This window comes from Mustela putorius, unplaced genomic scaffold, assembly GCF_011764305.1.
Source record: "Mustela putorius furo isolate JIRA1106 unplaced genomic scaffold, ASM1176430v1.1 tig00000698_pilon_pilon_pilon, whole genome shotgun sequence".
In the NCBI taxonomy this organism is placed as follows: domain Eukaryota; kingdom Metazoa; phylum Chordata; class Mammalia; order Carnivora; family Mustelidae; genus Mustela; species Mustela putorius.
Genome location: NW_025421449.1, coordinates 8768716 through 8784556, shown reverse-complemented (window position 1 = coordinate 8784556; position 15841 = coordinate 8768716). Strand labels below are relative to the sequence as shown.

General features: G+C 52.6%; 1 pseudogene; it reads left to right on the top strand.

Annotated features, from left to right (window-relative positions):
• The first annotated feature begins 631 nt into the window (after window positions 1–631).
• Window positions 632–1621, top strand: LOC101692480 (annotated as a pseudogene).
• The last annotated feature ends 14220 nt before the right edge of the window (window positions 1622–15841 follow it).

Genomic DNA, 15841 nt, shown 5'->3' with positions numbered 1-15841 from the left:
AGGGTCCTCTGCTGGGACCTTGCTGCCTCACCCACCCCTCCGTGGGTTCCCTGCCAGACCCTCGTCATGGTCAGAGGCCCCTGCCCTATCTGCTCTCCAACCATCCTGCCCACCTTACTCAGGATGCATCCCTTCTGGGTAGGTTTCAGCCACACTGTCCCACTTCCAGCAGGAGTGATGCACCATAGTGTCCCTGCCTAGTTGCCTGAAGATCCCAACTCAATGTCACCTCCTCTGACAGAGTCAAGTCCCCCACAATCACTACGATGACATCCTTCACATCTTCTTAGCATTCGGCACACTTATATCATTTATGAGTGGATCTTCTTAACTTTTCCACTCTCCAACATGCAAATGTTGTGACTGGCCTGCCCAAAACTCTTCATGTAGCAATTACAAAAGCTCCAATCACAATGGGTCTCACCTACCATCTACCTTCTCTCCTCTCTCCTCCAACTTGATCACTCATTGGGGCTCCAGCCATAGCAGCTTCCTTCTGTCCCTCCGGAGCGTAAGCCGCAGCTTGCCTCGGGACTATTGCACATGTTCTACCTGAAATAAACTTCCTCCAGATCTTCCTGATCTGGTCCATTTGCACCAAGTAGGACTCAATTCAAATAGTGCCTGTCACATGGTTATGGTCCATGCAGTAGAGCAGCAGATACAGAAGCTTCTGGAGGAGAGCCAGGTGGGCATGAATTACTTTGACCTCCTGCCGCAGCCCATCACATGCACCAGAGATGCCATCTTGGCCAGACAGAACTGGATGCGTGGCAACGCCAAGTCCCCCCAACACTGTGAGCTGATGGCGGGCCACCTCCAGAACCACATCCCAGCTGACAGGGTGCACTTTGAGCTTTGGCTGCACCTCATTGGCTGCCTCCCTGGGCCTTGACATGCGGAAGTCTCTCCCTCACAGCCAGCACAAGCAGGACAGGAGTAGCCGGACACCCTGCAGAAAGGCCTGGTGCCCATCTATTGCACCAGCTTCTTGGCTGTGGAGGAGAACAAGCAGCTAAGGGTCAGATGGCTCCTGCAGCTCAGGAACATTGACGGCTCTGTCACCCAGCAGCTCCAGAGCCCAGCCCTGGGGCTCAGCCAGTACCAGGGGACACTCATCAGCAAGTCCTCCCTGGTGGTCCAGCCAGTGCAGCTGGCCTTCTAGCCACAGATCAAGACCCTCAAGATGCAGCACAAGGAGTCTGTCAATGGCCTAGCCCAGCAGAAGCAGCAGCGATGGCAAATCTAAATGCCGCAAATGGAAGCCAAAGTCAAGTCCATCCCACAACCATCAGTCCCACCTCCAACCCCCACACCCACCCACATGATCCCACCAAACACCCATCCAAATGCATGGATCCCCCAGGTATGGCACCTGTAGGGGAGACCAGCATCCTGCCCCTGACAGGCACCCTGGGCCTGGGCCCTGGGCCCCATAATCAGATCCCACCTAACAAGCCCCCCATGGTTGGATCAGCCTCATCCCATTGCTCCTTGGGGCCAATGGCACCCTCCCAAGCAGGCCCCCTAACCCTACCATCGGGGCAGACCACCCCACTGCCCACTCGGGAACAATAGCCATGAGGGCCTGTGGGGCAAGCAGTATGAGGACCCTGGCTAGAACGGTCACCATGATGCCCCCTGGAACAGCCAGCCTGACCACAGCTGGAATAGCCAGTTCGAGGGCCCCTGGAACAGTGGCACGAGGGGCTGCTGCAGGGCAGAGGCCAGCAGTTCAAGACACCCTTCCAAATGTAGCGGTTGCCACCCTCCAGAGGGCCCGTCCGGCCCACCAACAGCACCCACAGTTCAACCAGCTGTCACACCCCCACAACTTGAACAACTCCCCACCCTGCTTCATACAGGAAGATTTCATCCCTGGTACCCATTGTTGTGGCTATCCAAGCCTCACCACTTTGACTCCCCCCAGTGGGACTTCCCTGCTGAGATGAGACCCCTTCATCATCACCCAGGCCACCTCGTGCTTCTTTCTGGGATCAACATGCACCCACCCCAAGCCCCAGCACCCTGACTTTAGCCCTCCTCCCCATGGTTTCAAGGGGCAGTCCCCCCGCATACAGTGACAGGGTCCTTCCCACATAACCACAATGACCCCAGCCTGGTCCCCAGCATGCCTTAGTTCCATCTCCCTACGAGGCTAAAGGTCCCACTCATGAGAAAAAGAAAAAAGAGACAAATTCACCAGTCAAGAGAAGCCTTCCCCTTTCCAAAACATCCCAAACAGACTACTCTTCCCTCCTTCGTTGTTTTTATAGCAATTATTAGCAAAAGTCCTCTCCCTTCCTGTTTTTGGGTTGTTTTTGCTTTCTGACTTATTCTCTGTGCTCCCCAACTAGGAAGAAAGCTCTCTAAGGACAGGGACCTTGACTTTCTCATTCACTGACATATCCCCAAGGCCTAGGACGCTCCTGCCCGGTTCCCACCACTTGTTGGATAAACAAGTGACCCAGAGCCCAGCACAGCGCCCAGGACAGAACAAGCCTTAACGAATTCACTCCCTGTGGCTCTCTGTGTGTTGTTGAGGAAGAATGTGTCCTTCCTAGAACTCCTAAGGTCACCTAGGTCTTGATCTAAGGGCAGCATGGCCAACTTCACACACACACACACACACACACACACACAGAGGCATGAAATGCTTGGACAGTTCTTAGATTTATTCATTTGCTACTTCTTTTGTTCATTCATTCATTCATTCTGCATTCTGCAAACATTTACTGAGCCCTCACTGTGAGCCAGGCACTATTCTGGCCCTGGAGGTATGGTGGAAACAAGCTCTGAGCTAACATTCTGGTGGAGGCACCCCTATTCTCTCTGAGCCTATCCTAAGTAATCTACAGCAGAGCAGCAGAGCCCACTCTTTCGGACTCTCAGTTTTCTCATCTGCCCAATGGGTAGCAAGATCTGGCCCACTGGCCTGAAAGTCCTGGTAAGCAAGGACAGGGAAACACTCTTTGGTTGTGGGGAATGGCCCATCATGCCCCTGGCCTGTCTCTTCTCTCCCTGGTCTCCCTGCTGCTCACCAATCACCAACCATGCCCATCTCCTCCTCTGCCCATGACCTGTGGTCCCCCTGGCCTGCCCAGGAGTATGGCCCTGGGCCTTAGACAACCTGAGCTCCAACTCAGCCCTGTGCATGACCATGGAAAATCATCTAACCTGGAGAAGCCGGAATTTGCTCACCTGTAAGACAGTGACACTAATGTGTACAAACCACTGGTGGGAGGACAGAAAATGATATGCTTCCTCGAGACCCTGCATTCCCCAGGCACTGAAGGATGTCTGTGATTCCCCCTGAAATGTCCCAGTTCTTCCCAGCTGCCTGCCTAATTCCTGTCTGTTCCCATAATGCAGGCCAAGTGCCCAGAGTCCCCTGCACGCCCACCCTCTGTCCACACTGCTCCCTTCTGTTGACCCTTGTTGGGTTTCCTCCTGGGCACACACTTGGGGCAAGGACCAGACCCATCCTCAGGATTCTCGCAGTGCCCAACACGGCAGGCCCCACAACATTGGCTCGGCCAAGAGTCTTGAGTTACTGCCTGTTCCAAGGGCACCTACTCCCCACTGGCCCTGTACCAGGTTCTGGGTGGACAACCATCACATAGCTTCCAGGCTGGAGGTATCCACCGTCTGGGAAGAACACAGGCGAACAAAAGCAAACACCTCCCACACAGAGCCATAAGCAGGAGGGCAGCATGTAGAGAATTCGGGGGTTTCCCTGGAGGAGCTGGGCCTTAAAGGGGCTGCCCTTCTTGCCTGAGTGGGAATGTTTGCTTGATGAGTGTGTTCCTGGAAAGACTCACAGGGGTTGGCATCCCCACTGGCATCTGTGTCCGTCTACCAGGCCTAAGTCCTGATTTAGGACGACTCCCTTAACTGGCGATGGCTGACTTTTGGTTGCTCTCTTCCCAGTTCTTGCTCATCTAATTAAAGATCTGTGAACCAATACACAAACAGGGTGAGATCAGAGGCCTCCTCTTCAGGGACTCTTTGATGTGGGGAGGAGGGTGACTGGCCTCAATCTTCCCTTCCACACTAAGTTTGTTTGGACAGACTATAAGTTTATTGCTTATAAATTTTCCAAAACGCTCAGAAGACAGAACATTTGTCTTGAAAGCTCTTTCTTATCCAATATCAAAACATTTGATTATCACAATAGATTTCACTTTCCCTGTTTGTTAGAGAGGAAAACTGAGGCTCAGAGAATGACACTGGGCCCACGTTCCCTTGGTGCATCTGTGCGGGGCCGGGACTAGAACCCTGGCTCCGGCGCCCAGACCACGGTGCTGCCTAGGGCCTCTGGACCTCACTCCTGGGCCCCTGAGAGGGGTTACCCTTGCCCTGGGCAGGAGTCCTAAATGACCTCCCTCCTCCCTCCCCTACAGGAGAACCTTTCCTGTCCCAGCAGATGGGGCTGGCGGGGGAACACCCCTTCCACCTTCCGAAGGCCAGGGAGGAAGGCCAGTGGAACCAGGCATATAAGCCGAGCTCCCAGAGAGGTCTGAGAAGTGAGGGCAGCTTGGGGACCCCCCCACACGCTGCAGAGGTGGTCATTTAACTTAATAACTGTGAATTTGGGACAGTGGCTAAGATCTTAGCAGGCACATCCCCAGACACACACACTCTTTGTGTCAAGAACAACAGTTGTCTGCTTTCCATGTCTGCTCTTATCTAGTTGCTCAAACTTGGATCCTTGCAGTTATCTCATGGTATCCACTTGGGAATTCGGAGGGTGGGGGGCATTTGCACCAACCCCTGCTGGTCTCTGCAGGCCCCAGGCTATGCATGCTGCCATGCTAACCAAGCCCAGGGCATCTGCAGTTGTAGGGCCTCACACGCAGTCTGCCCTGCAGAAGAATGCAAACAGCCAGGCCCTCGGATGGCATGAGATCCAACCTCCCAGGCTGGTGCTCCAGGCTCTCCGATCCTCCAAAAGCAGCCTGGCTTCCAGCAATCCTGGCCAGGCCGTTCCCCATGTCTAAAATCCCATTCCCCTCTCCTTTCTCTGCATAACCAAGCCCTCTGTCAAATCCCAACACGTAGAGTCCCCCTCTATCAGGAAGCCTGCCAAGATTTCGTCAGTCCCCCAAGCCAAATCTCATTAATGGCTATAAGGTTCCATTCTCTTCCACTCACTTCACACTTACAAGTTTCTTATACTAACTTCATTGGTTACATTTTCATGTCGGCCCATTGTGGGAGTACCTGAGCTATGAGCTCCCAGGAAGCAGGAGCTCTTTTATCAGTCTCTGAGTCCCTAGGGGATAGCCTGTTGCCTGTCACAAAGTAGTTCTCAATCCATATTTGTTCTATGCCTCTAATTGGGCAGTCAGCTCTTGGCGATTTAGACTCAAAGGTGGAAGCTCGAATTAGGGCCTCAACTGGATTCCAGGATGGAAAGAAAGTGCAGGTCCTGCCTTTAGTGAGCCAGATGTGGTAGAGCTTGAACATCGGGCCTCTGGCCGAAATTCCCTTTCTGCCCCTCCACCTACAGAATCCCCACCAGTCCTCAATGCCCAGCTTACATGTTACCCTCCCTGGAAGTCTCGAGGCAGACTCTTCATGCCATTCTCACAACATTCCAATACACCCAGGTTTAGACTGTTATGGGTTGACTTGCAGCCCCAAAAAGATGCCGAGGTCCTAGTTCCCAGGGCCTGTGAGTGTGACCGTATTCAGGAAGAGGATCCTGCAGATGATCGAGTTAAGATGTGATCACAGGGCTGAGCCCTACTCCCCTATGGCTGGTGTCCTTACAGAAGGAAGAAATTTGGACACACACAGAAGGAAGACCAGATGAACACACAAGAATGCTACCTGTAAGCCAAGCAGCACCTGCAGTTACCAACAGCTATGAGACAGGCAGCCTCTTTCCCCTGGACCCCAGAGGGACCAATCCTGGCAATGACAAAAGTGTACTATCTCGCACACTCAAGGCCAGCTTTGATTTCGGACTTCCAGCCTCCAGACTGACTATGAAACAATCAGTTCCTGTTGTGGAAGCCATCCAATGTGTAGTACTTTGTTAGGGCAGCCCTAGCAAATTCTGACCCCGCCTCTCACTGGCTGGTTGGCCTCAGGCCAGCTAGTTAAAGCAGAGTCTCAGCGTTTTCCTCTTTAGAATGGGCACAACCTGCGTTGTGGCCTGGCTTCACACCTCCAGGCTACCTTCCCAGCTCTGCCCCGTGGACGGTGGGTGGGAGTGAAATGCCCCAGACGACCCAGGAACCCCTCCCGCGGTCCTCCACACTCACCCCCCTCCCCTTCTGCCAGCAGACAGTGGTGGGGCCCTGGGAAGTGACAGAGCCACCAGATGGAAAGAACCTGAGTTCCTGCCAGACTGCCAGGAGGCCCTACCTTGGAACATGCCTTAAACATGCAGTACAGGAAAAGTTGAGGGGGTTCACATGCAGTTACCTACCCTGACTCATAGAAACACTGGTCACGTAGTACTTCATGAGGATTAGAAATATTATGGTAGGAAGTTAATAATAAGTTTTAATAGCATTACACTCTTTCCAACTGCCCCACCACCTAACACAGAGCCTGGCATAAGTAAGGAAACAAGCAAAAAATAAAACAAAACAACAACAAAAAAACACCATATTGTTTCAATTAAAGAGCACTGACGTCAAGAGTGCTCTAGCTCTGCCTCAACTTTAGCAAAAAGCTCAAACCTCTGGGCCTCAGTTTAATTTAACTTAATTTAATTTAAAATGGGATTTTTTTTAAAATATGCTACAGCTCACTAATAATGAAAGCTTGTTTTGCCCTTGATCCAAGACTGCCTCAGAATCCTTCTCAACACAGAGCCTGGGACAGGCCCTCCAGGGGAGCTATCCTGACCCACCTGCGATGTGATTCTGCAACTGACTTACTTTACTATCTGTTCTGAGGACAAGAATCTCAGTCCCCAGACTCAATCTTATAGGAAAAATCATTTAACCTCCCCTACAGATTATTTTCATTTTGAATTCCGAAGCCTTTTTCATTTTGAATTCTGGAGCCCTGATCCTGCTGGCTAGAAAGGTCACCCAGTCACTTAAACGCCAGGAGTTGTTCACTCCCAGGCAGATTTCCCTGGGTCTACACAAGGTGTGGGCTCGGGGAACCCCTCCAGGCCTCAGCAGCACTGCACGCTGCAGCTAGAGCCCCGTACCCAGCTTCGGCCCCTTCAGGTGCACAGCATTCTGCCTGCGTCCCACCCTGGGATTGGAAACCTCAGGGAGGCTGAAAATCCCCCAGCTCTCCCTCCTGGGCCTCTGCAGGGAGAGGCCCTACAGCAGCCACCTTCCACTCGGGTCTGAAGGCACCTCCTGGGAAGTGGGGGACCTCCCTTCCTTTCTTTCCCTGTTTCTCTAGGGGCTCTCCCCTCCTCCTCCTTCCTCTCCCACCTCCCAGCACCACTGTCTCACGGGGGCTTGAGAAAGGAAAGCCTGACAGGATTGTCTTCCACGCAGTTTCTCTTTCCTCCTGGCCACAGCAACTCCTGAAGGCACTCCTGAGCTGGGGAAGGGGAAGGCAGGTATATCTGGGACTGTAAACTGCATGGTCCCCGAGAACCTGCAAAACTCGGTTCTGGTGAAGACCAGAGGCTGTAGGGGCAGAGTATGCACGGAGCTCTAACTTCTCCGAAATGCCACTGAGGGGCAGAACCAAACACAGTGTGTGGCAGTGTTTTGTGTTGCAAACTCTGGTGTCACATCTCAAGGGGCAGCCCACTCAGGTGGGATGTGAGTCACAGTCATTTTATAATAAATGCCAATGTTTATGAATGGGTCACTTCCCTTACAAATGTCAGTTTCACTCCGTTCTGACACACTCTCCTGAGAGGGAGTAAAAGGGTTAACAGTGTCTTACAGCCACTCACAGGGAAATTCCACAGGACCCAGCCTTAGAGACCCAGCAGTGTCAAAGTCAAGTGCCTCCAGGGCCCAGTTAGATTCTAAATGTATCCGTGGCTGGCTGTGGGGCGGGGGGGGGGGGGGACACATCTATCACAGGGACGACCACCACGCTGCCCGGGGCCACAAGCTGGTTGCTGGAGGGACTTCCATTTTTCTAGAGAAGGCAAAAAATATGCAATTTTTAATATGCAACTTTCTGACTTTTAAATTGTTGTACCTAGCTCAGAGTTTTTTTTTAAGGCTGTGAGCCAAACAGAATCTAGTTGGGGTCAGCTTTGACCCATGACTTGTTTTGATGGCTGCTGTCAGGACTGAGGGAGTACAGGTGCAGTTGAAACTCCTGGGCCTGGCAAGGAGCTGGGTGGACGGTTTGGTGCCGTGTATGTGGGCACTGGTGTGTGGGCAAGACTGCAAGGCGTAGGTGAGAACAGGTGACAGTGCGGGGTAGGGTTCTTTAAGATGCCGGGAAAATGTCACCACCTCCTTGAAGCCCACACCACATCATCGTTACCCACGGGTCAGTGAGCACGTGGAGGACAGCAGAGAACAAACATGTGAACTCTAAGTGGAGCATCTACAAGAGGCAAGAGCCCCACTTGCCCCTCTGCACCTGCTCCTGGTTGTGGTAGGCACTGTAGCCTCAGGGCAACAAGGCTGACCAGCGTGCTGAGGCAGGTGGGACCAGGCCTGGCGGTAACAGAGCCATTTCCCACTCCTTTGTGCAGAATGACCTCCCTGAAAGGTAAAGCAGAAGAAGGCTTTCTCCTAACTCCGTTCTACCCGACGTGAGCCCTGGCAGGGCCGAGGAGCAGGCTTGATGAGGCCCAAACAGCTGGCTCTCCTGGCGGTCCTGAGCCAGCATTGCAGGGATAGAAGCTGGCCCACAGTCAGACAAAATGAGAAGGCTAATGTCCCCTCACTGCCACTCAGCCTCGCCGGCAGATGTCACCCCCTAGTGTCAAGTGTCCTACAAACTCTGTGCCTCAGCTTTCTCATCTGTAGACTGAGGGTGATTTAGGAACTTTTGAGCCAATGTGAACATGAAGTCAGACTGTCTCTACAGTACTTGGTCCAGGCCTGACATAGAGTAGGTGCTCAATAAAATGTACCATTGGGAGTCTTAGGGTTCTAACTCTTCACACACTGTGTCATTTGACCCGGAAAGGCCGTGAGGCAGCACCATCACCCATTTTAGAGATATGTCAACTGAGGCTAGGGGAGAGGGCCACCCCGGGCTGCCCAGCACTTCACCTGGTTCTACCTCCCGTTGCTGCCCAGCCACTTTCTCCCACCCCTGCTAACACACGGTGGCACCCCATCTCCTGTGGCCCCTGAATGCTCCCTGGGGGTCAGTCAGCCTTGTCCCAACCCCCAGCTCTATGACTGTTCCCCCATTCACCCCTCACCACACTCACTGTCTCCACGTTGCTAGCCATGGAACGGGCCACCACAGGATACAGCAGCACCCACAAAGATTCACTGATGGGCCACATTCTCCACATTCCATGCTTAGGACAAGATTTCTCGATTTTTCTGATTCAGTAGGCCTGAGCTGAGGAGGTTGCATTTCTAGCAAATTCCTCGAAGGGGGCTGAGAGCAATGCTGTACGTCCACGTGGCTGCACCACAGGCAAAGTCACCTCCACATTTCACCCACGTGGGGCATGTCCCTCTCTTCACCTGTCAGTGTGGGTGATTACTCCCTGCTGGGGAGGGGGGGTGCCCTGTGCATTGTAGGAGGGGTTAGCTGCGTCCCAGCCACTATCCACTGAACACCAGGAGCAATCAGATATGTCTCCAGCATTGCCACATGTCCCTGGGGGACCATATTGCCCTGGGGTCGAGACCAATTACTCTGGAGTAGCAGTACTCCCCCTTAGCTGCACAACAAAGTCACTTAGGGAGCTGTAAAACTACACACTCATGCCTGGGACCTCCCCAAGACAATGACTTCATTGGTCAAAGGAGCAGCCTGGACACGGGGGTCTATAAACCCTCCCGAGCAGGTTCAACCAGGCGGTCTTTGACTCTCACTGGGAATGTCAGTGGTTATGGGGACAGGAGAGAGGCAGAAACTGAGGGGCTGTGATGGGCTGTGTTTAAAAAGACCGTCAGTTCTGCAAACTGGTGATGTAAGAGACCCATGAGAGCCAGGCCAGGGGCAGGCTATAATCTGCCCCCAGGGTGTCAGCCTCCATTAGAACACCAAGTATCCTAAGATTCTGGACAATGACTGAGCTCTGCTTTCTTTCAGTTAACCCATTTCCCGGAGGAACCAGAGTTAACCCAACAGGACAGGGGTTCTGTTAAAGTAATCAACTTGGCTCTGCTGAGACCATCTCTTCACCTTTGAAACAAGAGGCTAAACCAGATGAGGCTAAACCAGATTTAGGTGACATCCCAGATCTCCTGGGCTTGTTCCCGGAGGCTCTTTTTGAGCCAATGTAAACATGAAGTCAGACCGTCTCTACAGTACTTGGTCCAGGCCTGACATAGAGTAGGTGCTCAATAAAAGGTACCATTGGGAGTCTTAGGGTTCTAACTCTTCACACACTGTGTCATTTGAACCGGAAAGGCACTTTGACTAGCCACTGAAGAGTTCAGTGGGGCCCTTTTTTCAGCTTCTAGAAGCTCTCCCCATTTGGTCCCTACAAGGCTCACAGGCAGGTGACACAGCAGTCTAGGTAAGAATGGTGTGGGGGACAATGTCCCCAGCCAGAGCTGACCAGGACCCAGGGTTTGGCCAGTGTCTGCCCAGCAGATGGACCACAGGCCCAAGGACCCTCAAGCTCCTGGTTGGGGGGCAGGGGCTAAGTGTGGCCTGCTGGCAAATGAAGAAAGAGGTTGTGCCCTTGTTCTCATGGAATCACAGCATCTTAGACCCAGACAGATAACCCAGTCCCACAAATGCAGAGTGTGGAAAACCAAATGCTGGAACCCCTGCCTCAGGACCACCTGGGAGTTCACTAAAGAGAGTCCTTAGCCTCACCCCCAGAAATTCTGATTCTAGAGGCCTGGAGTGATGCCTGGGAATCTGATTTTTCAAACTCTCAGGTGCTTCCGATAGGGAGTTTAGGAAGAACTGAACTCTAACATACCCTTCCCAAAGAAAAACTATTTTGGCCTCAACATACCCAGGGTGTTGGCAGCCTGTGCTCGAGCCCTGCTCTGCCCGTGCAGACCTCTGTGTAGCAGCACAGCATCTCATTTTCCCTGCACACAGAAGCCCTCTCTGTCCATACGGACTATGCTGTCTTCACCTGGCTCCGAGAGCATGAGCCACTTGTCCAGCAAAGTAGATGAAGAATCAGAACCAGGAGCCCAGTCCCCCTTTCTCCCAGGCCAGCCCAGCGCAGTTCCCCCAGCAGGGTAGGAGCCCCTGGCCCACGCCCGGGACCTGAAACAGCCCGGCTGGCTCCAAAGCGCACGAGGCTGTTTATGCAAGCTGACAGCTCTGATCCACCAAAGGCGCCTGCTTCCAGCTCAGCCTCTAATAATAGCTCTTCCTCGGAATCCCTCCCGTCTTGGTGGGAGCGGAATATTTAGACATATCAAAGATTCCTTCCCCTTCTTTCATCGAGCCAACAGTGATATGAAAGGAGTACAATGAAAAGACGGGTCTCTATGACAAGCTTCAGAGAGCAGCCAATTCCCTGACATCCCTCAAGACTGCAATTGACTCCACGCTCCTCAGATGGGAGTCAGTGTGGTTACATAATAATAACACCTTCCATCTCTCTGGCGCTATTATGGGCCTTCTGCCAAAGTGCTTTCACAGGCATTAGCTTTTGAGCCCACAAAGTATCCGGGAGGTGGGCAGGGCAGGGATCCTTCTCCTCCAGTTACAAATAAGAAAATTGCTATGTGGAGGGGTTAAATGACTTGCCTAAGGTCATACAGCAAGTTACTGGCTCAGCTGTGCTGAGTCCTCAGGCAAGCAGGGAATCTGGAGAGCACTGAATTCTAAATGGCCTTCCCCGAAAGACACAGAAGGGCCTTTGCTGGCTGGCAAAAGGGCCCCGCCTGCCTCCACGTCCTTTCTCCCTCACATTCCCTCCCCACCTGCACTCTAGTGATGCAGGATTCCTCTCCGGGCCTCCAGACCCACCAACCTTTTAACACTTCGGTGTCTGTGCACATTCTCTCCGGGCCACCTGGCACATCCCCTTCCCCTGTCCCTAGGACTAGCTCCTTCTTGTCCTCCTGCATCTAGCTCCAGCACTCCCGCCTCCTCCAGGGAACCTCCCCTGATGCCCACCTGGCAGAACCAGGTGCTTTCTCCCTGTGCACACCCCCACTCCGTCCCATATTGCGCTGCATTATAACTAGCAACCAGAGCATCTCTGCCACCAAAATGGAAGCCCCCAAATTAGTCTACTTGGGCTGACTACACCAAGTCCCACAGACCAAGTGGCTTAAACAAGAGCTATATTGCTCACAGCTCTGGAGGCCAGAAGTCCAAGATCAAGTTGCAATCAGGGTTGGTTTCCAGTAAGGACTCTCTCTCCGGCTTGTAGGTGACCACGTACTCCTTCTCACATGGTCTCTTCTCTGTGTGTTCTTGGGGAGGGAGGTCTCTCTTTTTTGTAAGGACACCAGTTTCGTTGGATTAGGGTCCCATGCTTATAAACTCATTGAATCTTAATTACCATCTTCAAGGCCTCGTCTCCAAACACAGTCACTTTGATGGTTAACATATGGATTTGGGGAGATACAATTCAGTCCATTACACTTCTCAAGGACAACAAGCAGGTCTGGCTCTCTTTTAAGGAGACAGTATCTAACCAGCCTGCTCCATAGCAGGGCTGGACAAATGTCCCATGCAGGAATCCCTTTTACAAGTCCCGGGCATGTCACCCACCATCTGCTTGACACCCCGAGAACAGGGAGCCTGCCATTCATTCTTAGATAAGGAGATAACAACTTAAAAGTCCTAACACCTAACTACAAAGCCCAGTTGTTCCTACTGAAATCATCAAAAGAATCCATCCCTCATTCCCAGTATTTGAAAATAACAATTCTTTCCCTCAGTCTCTGCTTTCCTAGGCTCCTCACCCCAGCCACCCAACTGCCCAACAAGTGTCTATTCCAATCACCCTCTCATCCCTCTCCCAGACCAGTGTGCAGGGCTTGGATAGAACCAGATAGAACCACCACCACAACTGAGACCCTACTTCCTCACTGCCAGAACAGATTGCAGGACCTCTTAGGCTCTTAAAGGTTTATGCAAGGACAGATGATCTGTCCACTTGTTCAATGGCTGCCTGGTGCAAAGGGTCAACACAGATGCCACCTCCTCCAGGAAGTCCTACTGATTCCTTCTTCAATGCTCCCAGGACACCAGCACTCCCTTCTCCCACATAGTACATACCCCCAGGCCAGAGTACATTTTCCTGATCACCTCCTCCACCACAGGAGGGTAGAGGGTATGTCACATTCATCTCTCTGCCTCGGGCACCCAGCCCAGCTGAGAGGTCTTTGCACCCACGCCCCGGGAACCACACAGCTGCACACAGGGCCTCACCACTTACTCACTGCTGAATTTTAACAAACACTCCAAGAGATAATGGTTAATTTCACAGAGCCACGAGTGGAGGCTGTTAAAATGTTAATATTATTTAAATTGTTTTACATTTTAGACAGTTTGAGCCGCAAATATAAATGTTTTCCTTGCTTTCCACAGAGCTGAGCTTACAGAAATGATTGATGAGGCGCCCAATGTGGAATTTCCCACTTTAAATTAAGAAATGCAACGTGAAGGTGATGAGAAAAATACTCCACACCCACGTGTTAATACGCTGGTGGCTCTGGGGCCCCAACTCCCTGGCTTGTGGCCGCACCAGGTCAGTTGTCCCCCTGGGCCACAGTGGCCATGTGGGTGATGCTCCTCACTTCACCCTCCACCTCGCTGGGGCTAACATCATCATATGGAGTTGGGGATAATAAGATCTGCCCCAACCTTCTGCAGCGGGCTTGCATGCAGGGGTGCTGGGAGTTTCCTCTGCAACGTGGCCCCCGAGCTCACTGCAATTGTTGCAAGGGTACCATCTCATACCCATTTTATACAACAATATGCACAGTCACACACCCAGAGCTGGGGGAACCTATCTGACATTAAAGACAGGCTTTGAATCACCATATTTGTTTCATATTTGAGAGAGAGAGAAAGAGAACATGAGCAGGGTGGGGGGCAGAGGACACAGGGCTCAATCCCAGGATCCTGAGATCATGACCCAAGCAGGTAACTGACTGAGCCACCCAGGCTCCCCTCTGAATCACCGTATTAAGTAAGATGACAAAGTGCCTGCTTCACGGTACGCATGGATGATTCGTTTGGTTAAGCATCCAACTCTTGATTTAGGCTCAGGTCAAGAGATCAAGCCCCGCATGGAGCTCTGCTCTGGGCATGGAGTTTCTTAATATATTCTCTCTCCCTGCCTTGGGATGGCTAGGTGTCTCAGTCAGTTAAGAGTCCGACTCTTGGTTTCAGCTCAGGTCATGATGTCATGGAGCCCTGAGTCTTTCCCTCTCCCTCTGCCCCTCCCCCTGGGCGCACGCACTCTCTCTTTCTCTCTCTCTCTCCCTCTCAAATAAATAAAATCTTTTAAAAAGAAAAACAATCTCTCTCTCCCTATGCCCCTCCCCACACAAAGAAAGTGCCTGCCTCACAAGAGTGGTAACTAATACGTGGTGTTTTGCCTCCCCACCCCCCCACCTCCCATCCTCCACACCCTGATGCTCCAAACCCTGGGTGAGATTCCTCACTCCCCCAGCCTCTGCTTCACCACCCTGGGAAATCCCCATGCCTGCCAGTTCTAACATTGGCCAAATGGTGAGAGCCCAGCCCCAAAGGCAAGCCTTCAGGCAGGGTGGGGAGTTGTATGCTTTGGGTCTCTATCTTTTCCTCTCCCTCTGGCCCCAGGCCTCAAAGCCCTCCAGACTGGACAGCACAGGTTCACCACCAGGCCTCATACCCAGCGGGGGAGACCTGGGCTCCCTGCTCAGTCCCCGGGACTAGGTAACGCACATGAATCCTCTCCAGGGCCTGTCTCCACATGTTCTCTGCAAAGGAGGTACTATTAGCACTGAGTTGCATGTGAGCCAACCGAGGCTCAGAGAGGCCAGGCCAAAGGACACACAGCTTGTGAGCAGTGCGGTCTGGTCTTAAACCTAGTTGCTCAGAACTCCAAAAAGCACAGGGTTCCTCCTGCAGGGAGCCACCTGGATTGGAGCCCTGACCCCTGACACTCCTTCAGGACTTCATCTCTACCTTCTGAGGCATCATTCATTCTCATTCATCCCATCAGTCATTCATTCGTGCAGCGCCCACTCTGTAACAGATCCCATGCTAAACCCTGGAGGAACGAGGGTCGGGGGACACCCTCATGGCCTCCCTGGGGCTGACAAGTCAGTAGAGGGTGACAAGCAGGGAAGCGAGTGGGGACAGTGTGGTTTGTGCCATGAGGGAGGGAAGCACAGATGAGGGCCCCCTAAGCCCAGCCTGGCATATCAGGGAAGAGCTTACATCTAAGTCTGAATGATAAGCAGAAGTTAGCCAGGCGAGGGGTAAGATGGTGATCCTGCTGAGAGCAAAGCAGGGAAGCACCAGACAGGGATGAGGAGCAAGGCAGGCCTGGAAAGGAGAGAAGTCCTATAAGACAGGCCACAGAAGACCTGTGGGCTTTACCCCAAGTGAGGGGTCACGGTTTTCCAGCAGAGGCATGAGCAAACAGATGTGGCCTCTGGAACCATCCCTTTGGCTACAGTGTAGAGAGGAAACAGAACAGGGGTGCTAGGGCAGTCCTCTGTGAGCAGGCCACAGCAGGGGATTTAAGAAGAGTTAGCAGGAAGAGCTAAGAGACTGGCCACTCAGTGAGTGGGTGACTGAGGGAGTGGGAGGTACCCGGAGAAGCAAC